The sequence below is a fragment of the Misgurnus anguillicaudatus genome, chromosome 21 (assembly GCF_027580225.2).
Source record: "Misgurnus anguillicaudatus chromosome 21, ASM2758022v2, whole genome shotgun sequence".
Taxonomy (NCBI): domain Eukaryota; kingdom Metazoa; phylum Chordata; class Actinopteri; order Cypriniformes; family Cobitidae; genus Misgurnus; species Misgurnus anguillicaudatus.
Window position 1 is genome coordinate 19,371,348 of NC_073357.2, and position 13,123 is coordinate 19,384,470.

At 39.8% G+C, this 13,123-nt stretch overlaps 1 protein-coding gene across 1 annotated transcript in view; it reads left to right on the forward strand.

Moving 5' to 3' along the window:
• The first annotated feature begins 6,768 nt into the window (after nt 1-6,768).
• The window catches only part of kcnj10a (potassium inwardly rectifying channel subfamily J member 10a), a 35,981-nt gene continuing 29,626 nt past the window's right edge, over nt 6,769-13,123 (forward strand). Inside the window, exon 1 of the mRNA XM_055195470.2 lies at nt 6,769-7,528. The gene's annotated coding sequence lies outside the window, so the exon portion shown is untranslated. The remainder of the gene's footprint in view (nt 7,529-13,123) is intronic.

The window sequence follows — 13,123 nt, forward strand, 5'->3', positions numbered from 1 at the left end:
ACTTATGCACTAGGGGTGTGACGAGATCTCGTGCGACGAGATCTCGCGAGATTAAATATGTATTGCGAGATTAGGTATGTCTCGCGAGATTTCTTGTGTAGGTGAAATTCTGTCCGTTTCTCAAATAAAAGACTGCATCCTTAGGATGTCGCATTTTTAAACTGCATTTACTTCATAAAGACTGCCTTATTAGAGACTACTAACAATTATAAAGTTTACTAATAATTTAGTTAATCGCAAATTGTTGTAATATGCTCACGACTTGCGAATGTAATGCTCAGTTAATGATCTGAAATAAACCTTAATGACGTATGCAGCCTGCATATGCGACCTCCGCAGGATGCAGCTTTCTGTTTGACCCTTTTAGGGGCCAGTTACAACAAAAGCGTTTATGGCAGTTGCAGGCGCCTTTTTTAAATGATATTCTATGGGCATGGAGCGTTTTGCGCGCTGTTTATGCGCGCTGAGCACCTTGCGGTTTTTGCCGGCGGCCGCAGCACGCGCCTTTGAAGGAACGCTGAGAGCGGAGAAGCCCCCGACGTCATTCGTGTCTTTCCCTTGTCCACTCGAATGAGGGGAGATGCGGGCCTTACGTTGTGTAAGGGAATTTAGGGGGTTTGTGGGATTTTCGCCCATTTAAATAAATTGCCATTGTCTACTTAGTGGGTCCGTTGGCTTGCTCCCCTTTCGTGGTCACCCGTTTGCCCTTTACCTTGATGGCTACGTGTCATTTTTCCCTTACTCGCCAGGAAGGACCCCAAGACCCCCACTATTGGGGAAATGGACACCACCAGGGGCACCCTTGAGCCGTGGGCTACGTAGTGGAAGGGAGGTGGCCCAGGCTTTACTGAACACCTGACCGATGTCGGTATATTCCGCCGGGACTCCAGTGAGATTGACCGCTGAAACCTGAGGATGAGAAAGAACAGAACCAGAAACAGCAGGACCAAGACAAGACACATGGCAAGACTGAGACCATGACAAAATGACATTACGTTGCCAATCAACGACAGGATTGTGTTGCACTAACCAAACATGCCCCAAAATAATGGGAGACAGAGAGGCATGAAGGACATGCAACACAATCTCTTCACGATGATTACCAGACACAGAAAGACTCACAGGAGAGGTGCAGTGTGTAATCAGCGCCATCTGCTGTCCTTTAAGGGACCAGACATCTATGGGAGACTGGAGAGGAATAACCGGGACACCCCAGGCGCGAACCAGACCCTCGTCAATAAAATTGCCCTCCGCACCACAGTCAAGAAGGGCGAAGGATGGGTGATCCTGACCAGCGAAGGACACTGTGACAGGGAGTTGGGTACTGGCAACAAGGGAGAGTTTAGAAGAAGCGCCCACCAGGACTCCCGAACTCACTGATGGGCAGCGGCTTTTAACAGGCACATCTTAGCAAAATGTCCAGACTTTCCACAATAAAGACATAAAGCACTCCGTAAACGTCTCTCTCTCTCTCTCTCTCTTTGAAAGGCGCATCTTTCCCAACTGCATGGGCTTGACCTCGGCTGATGGTAAAGTTGAAGAGGTGTACGGGGCAGACTCCTCCAGAAAAACTCTGACGCAAAGAGCGACGCTGATTGCGTAACAGCTTACGGGCCTCAATTCTAAGAGCCAGGTCCATTATGGCATCGAGCGAGTGAGGGAGATTGTGGACAGCGATCTCATCCATAAGATCATCGGACAGGCCATCCACAAGCGGAGGGCAGCCTCATTCCACTGACAGGCAGCCGCTAAGGTCTTAAATTCAATGGCGTAATTGGTAACAGAAAGCTTTCCTTGGACCAGACGAGCCAATCGAGCGGCTGCAGAGTCTCCACGCACAGATCGATCGAAAAGCTTCTCCATTTCCACTCGGAACTCGAGAAAAGAACGACAGCGAGGGTCGCGGGCATCTCACACAGCAGTAGCCCATTCACGTGCCTTGCCGACCAGCAGAGTGATCACATACGCAACCCGGGTGCGCTCGGAAGCGAAGCGACGGGGTTGGAGAGCAAAGACCAAGGAGCATTGTGAGAGAAACGCCCAACATGAGGTGGGATTGCTATCATAAGATGGTGGGGCTGTGGCATGGGGTTCCCTCTCGGACGACTGACTGGGTGGAGTGGCTTCCAGATGGACCTGGTCGAAACGCGAGGAGAGGTCGGCCACCCGGGAGGTTAAATCCTCGACCTCCTGAGACGTGGAAGAGAGACGGGCAGAATGTTGGCCTAGCCAAGACCCCTGCTGAGCGAGCGCAGATCGAAGTGCGTCAACCTCCGCGGGATCCATAACTTTGGCAAGTTTGTTCTGTCAGGGAAAACACAACACAGGGATCCTAAAGCAGAGATATTTATTAATAAGCACAATGGGTAAATGTCTTCCAGCCACCAACAGACTCTCTCACTCCAGACGAAAACCCCGGCAATGGTAGATAGTATAGGGGGGACCCCGATACGGGGCAGGGTACGTAGACCGCTCCTGGAGAGCCGCGTCACGGGAGCCACTGGAACTGGGGAAGGGCAGTCTTTAAATTAACAACATGGAGATTTAACCAGACCTGGACCACGGCAACCGGTCCTTAAAGGACTCGCTAGACAGCTTAAATACAGCAGACAGTCCCGAGCTGTGGCAGAGAAAGGGAACAAAGATATTAGAATGTTTCAGCAGGATAGACGCTGGACAGCGCTTACAGTACTGGACAGCCAGTAGATATAATCCAGAATAGCGAAGTCAACTCGGCTGTATAACAGCAGTAGAGCAGGAGGACAGACTTGTGAAATTCCAGTAATCCAACAGCGAAGCTGAGTCTCCAAAACTCAGGCGGGCAGAGAGTAGAATAGGGAATTCTATAGAAAGGGGAAGGGCAGCAGAAGGCACAAACGATAAATAGCAAAAAATCACAGATAACTCGACAAGACTAGAACTAGCAGAGCTAGCGGGCATGAACATGAAAAACGAACTTGCAAAGACACACTAAACACACAGGGAATATATACTGAACCAATTGGGCAACAAATGAGCAACAGCTGTGAAAGACGCAGGTGAGGAAGATCACATTAACCCATGATAGAGACCCGCACACGTGAAGCTGTCAAAACAAACAATAACACAGAGAAACCAAAAATAGCAATCAATCAAACTAAAGTCATGACACAAGACCATTTAAAATTAAAGGAATATTTTATATTAAGTCATAATAATTAATTTTGGACCCTGTCCGCAGAGTTAAAGAAGTTTTTCTAAGGAATATCTCTACTGTTTCTCTATGTTTACATTAATTCACTGTCATTTTCACAACACCCTGTCATTTACGCCACCACCCTGTCATTTCCATCACCACACACATTTTTTTTTATATTTAAAAAGTTCTCATCACACATTAAAAATGTATCCCCAGTTTAAGAAATCATGCTCTACTTAATAAAACAAATCAAGTTATCTATTTTCTAATAAGCTCTTACACTAACCAATATTAAATTAAAGTGTGTTCAGCATTTCAACAGTTTATCATTTGTTCTCTAGGGCAGTTAATTTATCTCATTGACAAATGTATAATTATTGTTCATTGTGGAAAAAATGGTAAGACTACTTACAAAAATAATCTTAGGCAACTCTTGAGTGGCATATGTTATTCTATTTTTAAATAACAGCTGTATATTGAAATGTGGTGGAAACGACATTTGTTCATTGCAGGTCTGAAAAAATGTAACATGTTAACAATTTCTCATGTAGATCTAAGTTAGAACAGACCTTAAACTAGACAAATTGTTTAAACTTATAAGATTGTGTTTCGTGCCTTTTGAGCAAGTTTATTTTTTATTCAAATTCACAAGGCTAAAAGTGCCCCTATTTGAAGAAATGCTAGCTTATATCATATTTAAGTATACTAAAAAGAACTCTTTAAAATATGTTGCTTGTTAAAAGTGTTTGTTATATATTCAGGTAGTGTTGATTTTCCAAGAGTATTTTCCTATAGCTCCTATATTGTAGGACTGTCTATGGGCGAAGACTTGTTTAATACTGCCCTCTACCGAGCATATTCTGAACCCTTGCAGAGATTTTTAATAAAGGCAATTAAGTAACAACTTTACTTAATCAACCACACAAATTCAGATTTGCCTTAATATTGTTTTTTTGCGGTAGAATCACAGAATTTCTGATTGGATGATTATGTACTCATGTGATCAAAGATCTTAGACAGTCTCCTACATTAATATTACAGGAAAGGGAAACATACCAGCTGAGATTGGGTCTTTAGGTTGCCACATGAGGGCTCCAGAGTAAAAGTTTCCTAAGAGCCCATGGATTTGATTATAGGAATGGAAGAATAAGGGGGAGAATCCCTTGGATGAAAGATGAGATGAGGGCCAACTGTGAGTTACAGGAGGTAACACAGTGCTGACTGTCCAAATAAAACTTCCTTCACCGAGAAGCCATTAAACATCACTGAGCTGCTCCCTTAGACACAAAATGGGCATGGGTATTTCAGATCGTCCAATACTTTGAACAATAGTGCTAATGACTGCCTCTTTATTTGTTTTAATCCTGTTTTTTTTGCTTGTTGTGTGTCTACATGTAGGGGTGAGAGGGGCACAAGCTAATGCCACCAAATTCACCAAATTCAACCTTATGTTATTTTAATCACTGTCTTGTTACTTAAAACATAACAGCATTTTGAAACATGTCAGCAACTCCTACAGTAGTAACTGATAGCTAGGATTGTAACACAGTGTTACAATTAAACTTCTGGTAAACAATGATAATGAAAACAATGTAAATACTATTCATCAAAATTATAGCTGTTAATACAATACCAGGGGAAATAACTGACTGATATAATTTTTGTCTTAATTGTGCAGCACATTAAAAATATATTTGTATTCATTGATGCATAATACAAGGATGGTTAGATGAATGATCATGGATGGATGAATGTGTGGATATCTATCTGTTATAGGCAGATATAAACAATATACCGTAGTATAGACAGAATTTTATTGAATTATTTGTGTTTAAACTAAATTTTCTAGCAGGTGTTACAACAAACCCACTGTTTGTTACAATTAACTCCACCTATGGGGTAAGTTGTAACTTCACACTCCTGTTACTTTCGGTGTTATTGTATGATAACGGTAGGTCCCACAAAAAAACTTTAAGTTCATTTGTAGCAAGATGTGTGCGTTGATTGTGTAAAAAAGTGATTAATCTAACTTAAATATTTTTGAAAGATAGAAGCAAAGCAAAAAAGTGTTTCTTTGTGCCCCGCTCTCCCCTCTCCCACCTTGAAACTCACTTTAAATGCTACTTAGGTTTGAAATAATTGTAAAAAAGTGCTGAGGTGAGGATGATGTATGTTAGTATTATAGATAAGATGAAGCAACAGAATATGTATCATTAATACTAAATATCAACAGCTCAGAACTGAGAGAGAGAGAGAGAGAGAGAGAGAGAGAGAGAGAGAGAGAGAGAGTTTAATGCCATTGCCAGAATAAAGTGTCAACCCTGACAGGAAAGGAAACACACTTCCGACAGAGCCGGGTCTAGCCAAATAGTGTCCTGATGGGCTTACTTTAACTTTCTTTGTACGACTTCATCCTGTTCTTTTTCATCCATACTTTTTTATACGTCTACATCCTCTAATTTGCATAGTACACCCCTCAGTTTTGTTCCTTACTTAATCAAGAGCAAGTATATTTTCAAAAACCGTTTCATACACCATATATAGGCCTAATAAATAAAGGTCCAATAAACATATATGCAATATTGGCATTGTCAGTTTTATTGTCCTTAATCTCATTTTTACAGTCGGAGTTATTTTAATTTGTAATTTTTTACAGGTAACACGACCACAAAAGGGAGCCATATAGTCTGTAGACAAGACTGCATAGAAATAGGCCTTTTTTTTAGCTATAGACCTATGCACCTATGTTACAAAGGATATGCATATAGGCCTATAACGTCACATACCAACTAAAACGGCAAATAAAATATTTTTTAATAATCTGTTATATCTATTTATTTAGTTAATCAAATAGCTTTCTCAAAATAAGCACTTACACTTGGATTACGATCTGATGCGTCTGTAAAGTTACGGCTTGACAGATGGGCGGAATCCCCGAGATTGATGCGCGTGTGAAAAAGTGTTCCGCAAGATGTCTCTCACCACAAACACGACTGTACAACCGGCTCGAAGATTCATGTGTCTGCCCCGTCCACAAGGGCAGGACATAAATTTAACTCCCGCCACAACAAACTTCTCTTACACTTTCTCATTTAAACTTCACTTTGACGGACATTCTGTTAGTGTAGTCTTATTTGTTAAAAGTATTTAAAAAAATACTGCAAAATAAATTACAAACACCTACCGCGAATAAGTGTCAAGAAGCTGCTGCATGATGTCTGTAATATGACCAATTCAATTCAATATATCACCAAAAACGTCCATTAAATCTACTGACACAATTTAAAATAAATCACTAGGCTACAATTTATTTCTTCTTTTTTTCTTTGTTATTGATTTCCTTATGCTTACCTACTACCTTCTCTTGATCAATTGTTATGTTGTATTTTATCTGTCTTTCTAATAGAAGTAACTATTTTCTCGTTTCCTTTTGTTTAGCGCCTCTTTTCCACCTGTAGCCTGTCGGCTCACTCAAATCTTACACGGTGATGGATGGACTTCAAAGTGATGTCACTGAAAAAGCCGCAAATTCAGCCTGAAAAAAGATTAAAAAGATGGGGGGGGGGGGGGGGGGGGTTTGCCAAAGAACAAATTAAACATCCGAGGTCCCATTTATCAAGCATGCGTCTTCCGGACAAGAGCAACATACATTCTCTTTATTTCGACATTTAAATCAAGTTGAAAAGTTTACAAAGGCTAAACAGCGGAGGAGCTCAACAAGGGCTCTATTTACAGAGACTGAGAAGGAGGAGCGGAGGGGCAACCGAATGAATTAAATAGTGCTCAGACGCTTAAACTACGTAATTTCATCAACAACGAAAGGAAGGGTTGAAACAAGAGGGGAAACAGAACTACTGACAAAAGTTGCTGAGACGTTAAACTGCAGATATTAGAAGATAAAGAAACGCATAGAAGAGAGAGAGAGAGAGAGAGAGAGAGAGAGAGAGAGAGAGAGAGAGAGAGAGATGAGGACATTACATAATAAATTTGTAGCGTTCGACTGGGACCGGCACTGACTGACACACACTTCAGACTCACGGTCAAACAATTGATGAACTTTTGGAAACTTTGGCCTTTTATATACGTATCTATATTTATAGATACACACATTTTTATAATTATCCTGTTTTTGCCTTGTTTATTTTTATGATAAAATGTAGAACTCCCTGGAGAGTTCTTGTCACTCTTTTGGCTTGGATGATGTTGACAAAGTTGTCAACGCGGTTCTTTGCGCTTTGAACGCATTTTCAAATTCGCCACAAATACTTTTCTGATGTTTCCTTAAATTGGAAAATTGGAGTGAACGTTATTTACAGATAGAGAGCGTGTAATTCAAGTATTCATCAAAAGGTAAGTGTTGAATGAAACCTATAAAATCAATGCGGATTGCACATCTGTCTATCAGCTATATGCTAAGATTGTGCTCATCATAAATCAAGGAGTTTAATGCATTTATGTTATTTACTTTGAATCTTTTCGTTATGCCAATACAATAAGTTATAATGGTTAAAGGAAACTTGTTAATAATCATCAACAACATCGTTTTATGAAGAGGTGCATTTTAAAACATGGAAGATGTAGCTATCAAACTTACAATTTTTATTGTGAATTATATCTACAGTATTACAGCAGAAATAAGCATTATGATTAGGCTACTAGACAGCATGGAATATTGAAATGCTATAATGCTAAATGAGATACTGATATAAATGTTCAAATGTTTTTCAAAATTTTCTCTATTCTATATTATTAAAAAACTAATACTAAACGTCATATTTCATCAGTTTCGTTAGGGCTGACATTTAACCTATTACCTTTGGTTTGGCAGGTAATGTTAATCGTTTGATGTATTTGTCAGCACTGTACCAACACGAACAACATAAATTTAAATAATATGATGTTTTATACAAAATAGTATGATAAAGTTTATCATTTAGTTCTGTAGTGTGCTCGAGCCTCAAAGTATTTGTTTTAATTTCTTAAATTGTTCTAACAGTTCTTACAGTTGAATTCTCCTGCTTAAGTTTAATTTACAAGCTGTGAGGAAATAATATAATTACAGATGATGATATGATAAAGAAGGCAGAAAAATCACTACCAAATAACAACTTTGACTAAAAGAGAAAGACAGAGAAAGATCTTAAATTTCCTCTCATGACATTTCTTCTGCTTTTTCTTTTCATTGATTTTAATCTATTTAGTTTTTATGGGATTTAAATGGCCTGTCAAATAACACATAAATGCATGAAGTCTGCAGTCCATTAAAAATCCACTGTCCAGTTTATTATAGAATTTATATATTTGTGTCCATCTTTCAAAATCATTGCTTGATTTCTCTTGCTCATTTTCTTTTACTCTCTGTTGCTCTCTTTCTCTCACACACAATTTTTTCAATAGTTGCTTTTGTCTCTTTTATCTCATTTTCAAACAAAAGGATTTTTGTGTATACAGGATAGAGAGTGAGGGACAAAGAAAGGGACTGAGGGAGGAAAGAAAATTAGAGAAGAGTGCAAAAAAGAATTTGTAAACTGTTTAGAAACTAAATGAAACGTTTACGATGACACACTTTATTGTTTAAGTGTCATCACACTCTCGTGACTACTTGGGGTCAAACGTTTTGAGACAGACAGTCGGTTTTTATTTACACCCAGAGAAAAAAACTTTGGGGATACTACAACATTCCAACAAAGAAAACTTATGTCGGAAAATGATTAGTACAAAAGCTGGATAATATTAGATGACTGGGTATTGGACCAAACTTTACTACATTTATTGAAATATTATTAAAATAATGCAAAATTAGCCTTTTCACTCTATGAAGTTATTTCTTCGTGCATCAACATATGTATGAGTACAGTATGTGAGTGCATGCATGTGGGCGCAAATTTGCCGGAGTTCAAAGGTCATTTGTGTGTACACTCGGCTTATAACACGTGCCTTGGCAAGGAACCGCCTCCAATCCCTCTCAGTCAGTGTTAGTATTCAGAGCACACAGATCCAGACAGATACCTATTCATTCTCTCAGTGTGAGTCCAGCACAAGAGAGAGAGGTCAGAGAGTGGAGAGCATATCGGATCTCCCTGGTACTAATTCATTTAATTTATTTTATTTGCACCAGAAGGAATTAGCTGATTAAGAAAAAATATCACTTAGACATTTGCACAAGACAAAAAAAAGATATTAACTCTCAGTTTGCCCTGAGGCAGGCATTTTTATTCTGAAATTAATTGAAATTAATGAGGCTATGAGAGATTCAGGCCCCTTCGTAGGAATGTATTGTGCCTTTAACACATGCACTTATCATTATTGTCTTTATTATTGTTTCCCTTTTTGGGAAATGCACCAAATTAGGTATTTACACCAGCGATGGATTTCTCTTTTTATGTTACCGTAATAATTCTGTTTTTATCATAGCATAAACATTTTAGATTTAACATTATTTATGTTAATTATTATTATACATTAATATTATGAATTTTATTTTTTATATAGCTTACAATTTCAGTCAGACAGAAGCTTTGGTTAAGTAATTGTTTATTCCGTTTATACAGATTGCACTTTAACTAGAAGCCGCACTTAACACACAAACCTGTGAACATACCAAATCCTGGTCAACAATCTTCATTAAATAAAAGAACTAGAAAAACGCAATAGCAAATAAAGCCAGCTAACAATTAAATGCATTAATTTTGAATAATATTATCCACAGTTGAAGATGTTGCAATGCATGCTGGGAATTTTAATCCTTGTAGAATGTAAAATTGTTTGTTCAGATGTTTTTAAAGGTAAACTGTATGACAGGTTTGGACTTAAAGGTGACATGCATTGATACAATAGGCCCTATTTTAACAATCTAAGCGCATGGTCTAAACGGGCGTGTATGAATCCACTTTTGCTAATTTAACGACGTGAAAAATGGTTTGTGCGCCGACCGCAGGGTCGAAAGGGGTTGTTTTTATATTTTTTTTTATTAAAACCTTTTAAAGCTGTTTTCTTTTAGTCATGGAAGTAAACATAGCAGGCTTTTTATTGTTGTAAATGTATGGATATCCAACATCATCCAAAAATAATTTACAAGTATGTAAGAAAAGGTTTTTTACTCTAAAAATACTTTATTTGTAACCAACAGGAAATAAAAGATGAAAAGGAGATATAAAGAATTTACAAATGTGCGGAGAGCCTTCAGCACTCGGACAGCGCCATGAGTTTTTTTTTTTTAAAGCATTACTTAAAAATGTTTCTCATCTCACCATAACCTCAAGTACAGAGTCATCATTTACAATGAATCTGTGTGGTCGCATTTTAAAAAACATTTAAAAATAAATGCAATATTTGCATTTTTTTAAAGCTAAACATTTAATTACTTACCAGGCTACAGGTGAAGCAGCTCTTTACGCCTTCTAACGTCTTACAATCAGGCCTCATTTATGTCCAATAATAATCGTTTACATTTTAATACTTACATTTTTCATATTATAAAAAGGGTTGTGTTTTGCTGCGCATCCATGTGTGTCATTAGCAAATGCGCATTGTCGTCCCATATACGAACGCGCTCATTAAATAACAAAAACAATATTGCGACTTTAGACCAGGTTTTTGTTGGTCAATGGCGTTGTCTATTTTAGTTGCCTCAAAATAGCAACGTGCCAACAATGCACCTGAACACACTTCTTTTTCAGACCAGAACGCTCATGGGCGCAAAATTGGGCGCAAATGCATTTGCTATTTAAATAACGTGGCGCTAAACTTGAAAATTATCATTGCACCGGGTTGAAACTAGCAAAAGACACTTGCGTCGCACATTGCACTGCATTGCGCCCGGTGTATGATAGAGCCCAATATGTTACATTGTTCTGTGATATCTACATAGAAGGTATGTGGCTTTATTAAGTGCATAAATTATAGTTAGATTTTTAGCTTATTTGAAAGGGTTATGAATAATAATGTTGAGCTCTGCTCTGATTGGCTTTCAGAGCAGCTTGTTTCAGTAGCTCTGCATGTGTGCAAACAGACCTTATGTTTGAGCCTGTATCAGACGAAGATATCGATTTTAAGGAATAATACATCGTTTGGAGATTGGTTGAACGTTTCTGAGTGTTTTTTTAGTATGGACCTGCAAAACGTAACTGTAAAACAAAAAATAACTGTAACGCAAAACATAACTGTAAAGCAAAACATAACTGTTACGCAAAACATAACTGTAATGCAAAACATAACGCTTAGGTTACTCACGTAACCCCGGTTCCCTGAAATAACGGGAACGAAGCATTGCGTCGGTTGGTGGCGCTGTGGGGGAGGCTCCTGTTTGCTCCGCGGTTGAGGCCTGTTGGTAAACGTCTGTAAAAAATACAGACCAATGACTTTGAGCCCGCGCGCAGGATGCAAACGTCCTTATAGAAGCGCGGGTCAAGCGTCAAGAGCTCATTATTATTCGACTGAAGCGCGCAGCCGAATAACACTCGCTGCGTAGACGTTGTAGCATAACATAGCACAAGACGGCGAGATCACTGAGCGCGCCGTGGGTGTGCGAGATAAGTAAATTCAGAGTCATGTTGGTGAGCTCGCTGAGCGCATCGTGGTGTACACATAAAACGCATGAGCGTGCATGAGCGTGCATGATTGAGCCGAGAGAACCTGCGCTCGTAGGGCAGGGACGTTTAAGCTGTACAATCTGACAAACGTAGACGGCGAAGACCAGCCGGCCACGTAGCAGATATCAAATATAGATACCCCTGTAGACCAAGTCCATGATGAAGCCAAACTCGCACAGAGTGGGCTCTAACATATAGGACATAGCTCATAGAGGGGCGTAAGCCAGTGCGATGGCTTCAACGATCCATCTAAATAACCACTGTTAGCAACAGGACATATGTAGTGAGTTATCTGCGAAGCTCACGAACGGCCGATCTGACTATAATATGCGGCAGAACGGTTCGTAGCGTGGGATTATACAGATACCACAATAGTGTGAACCCAGGTGCGCCCTCGAGCGCATCGGGATGCATATAGGGTAGTATTATAGTGCACAGATCGGTGAGCTTTCCAAGCGTGCCGTAAATGTGTATTGACTATAAATTGCACGGGCACAGGTGAACACTTGAGTACATCGTGAATGCATATAGATGAATCAGAGTGTTATAATGCACAGGCCGGCAAGATTCTTGAGCACGTCGTCATGTGTTCTAATAATAAATTGTGCGCACACAGGTGAACCCTTCAGTGCACCGTGAATGCGTATAGATAAATCAGTGCACAGAACGCACCGTAAATGTGTACAGATATGATTGATGAACGTAACGGTGGGCACCCAACGCACCGTGAACGTACACAGATGAACAACAATGCATGTGTCACAAAGGATAACACAGCCGTGTATACAGATGAGCTTTTCCAAGCGCATCTTTAGTGTATACCGAAATGTTATAGCATGCATATGTGAGCTTCTCTAAGCGCACGGTGGACGCATATCATTAAAAACCATATCGTGCATACAGGTGAGCTTACAGGCGCACCTTTAATGCAACAAACCTCAGTAGTGCGCGAAGCAGGGATGTCGAAGCTGTAAACTGACAACGTGGACGGCGGGGACCAGCCGGCCGTGTCAAAAATGTCAAATGAGAAACCTCTAAGACCATGCCCGAGGAGCTAATCCATACATGGAGTAGACTAACCACGGGAGGTGATAATGTCAACGATCCATAAATAACCTGTATTGACAGGTGCGCTAGTGAGTGATCTGTGACGCAGATGAACAGCTGATCGTCTGATGTACGTCAGACGTATCTGTCATACAAGACCTTGGACAGTTCCAGAGCGCTGTGCCTCGGGCACCGTCCGCATCTGAGAAATGACAGGCTTATGAATAAAGTGAATGGTCGGTCGTAAAAGCGTGGTTCGCTGTTATCACCGCCACACAGATATTGGTAGGGGGAGAGAGCCGCCGTG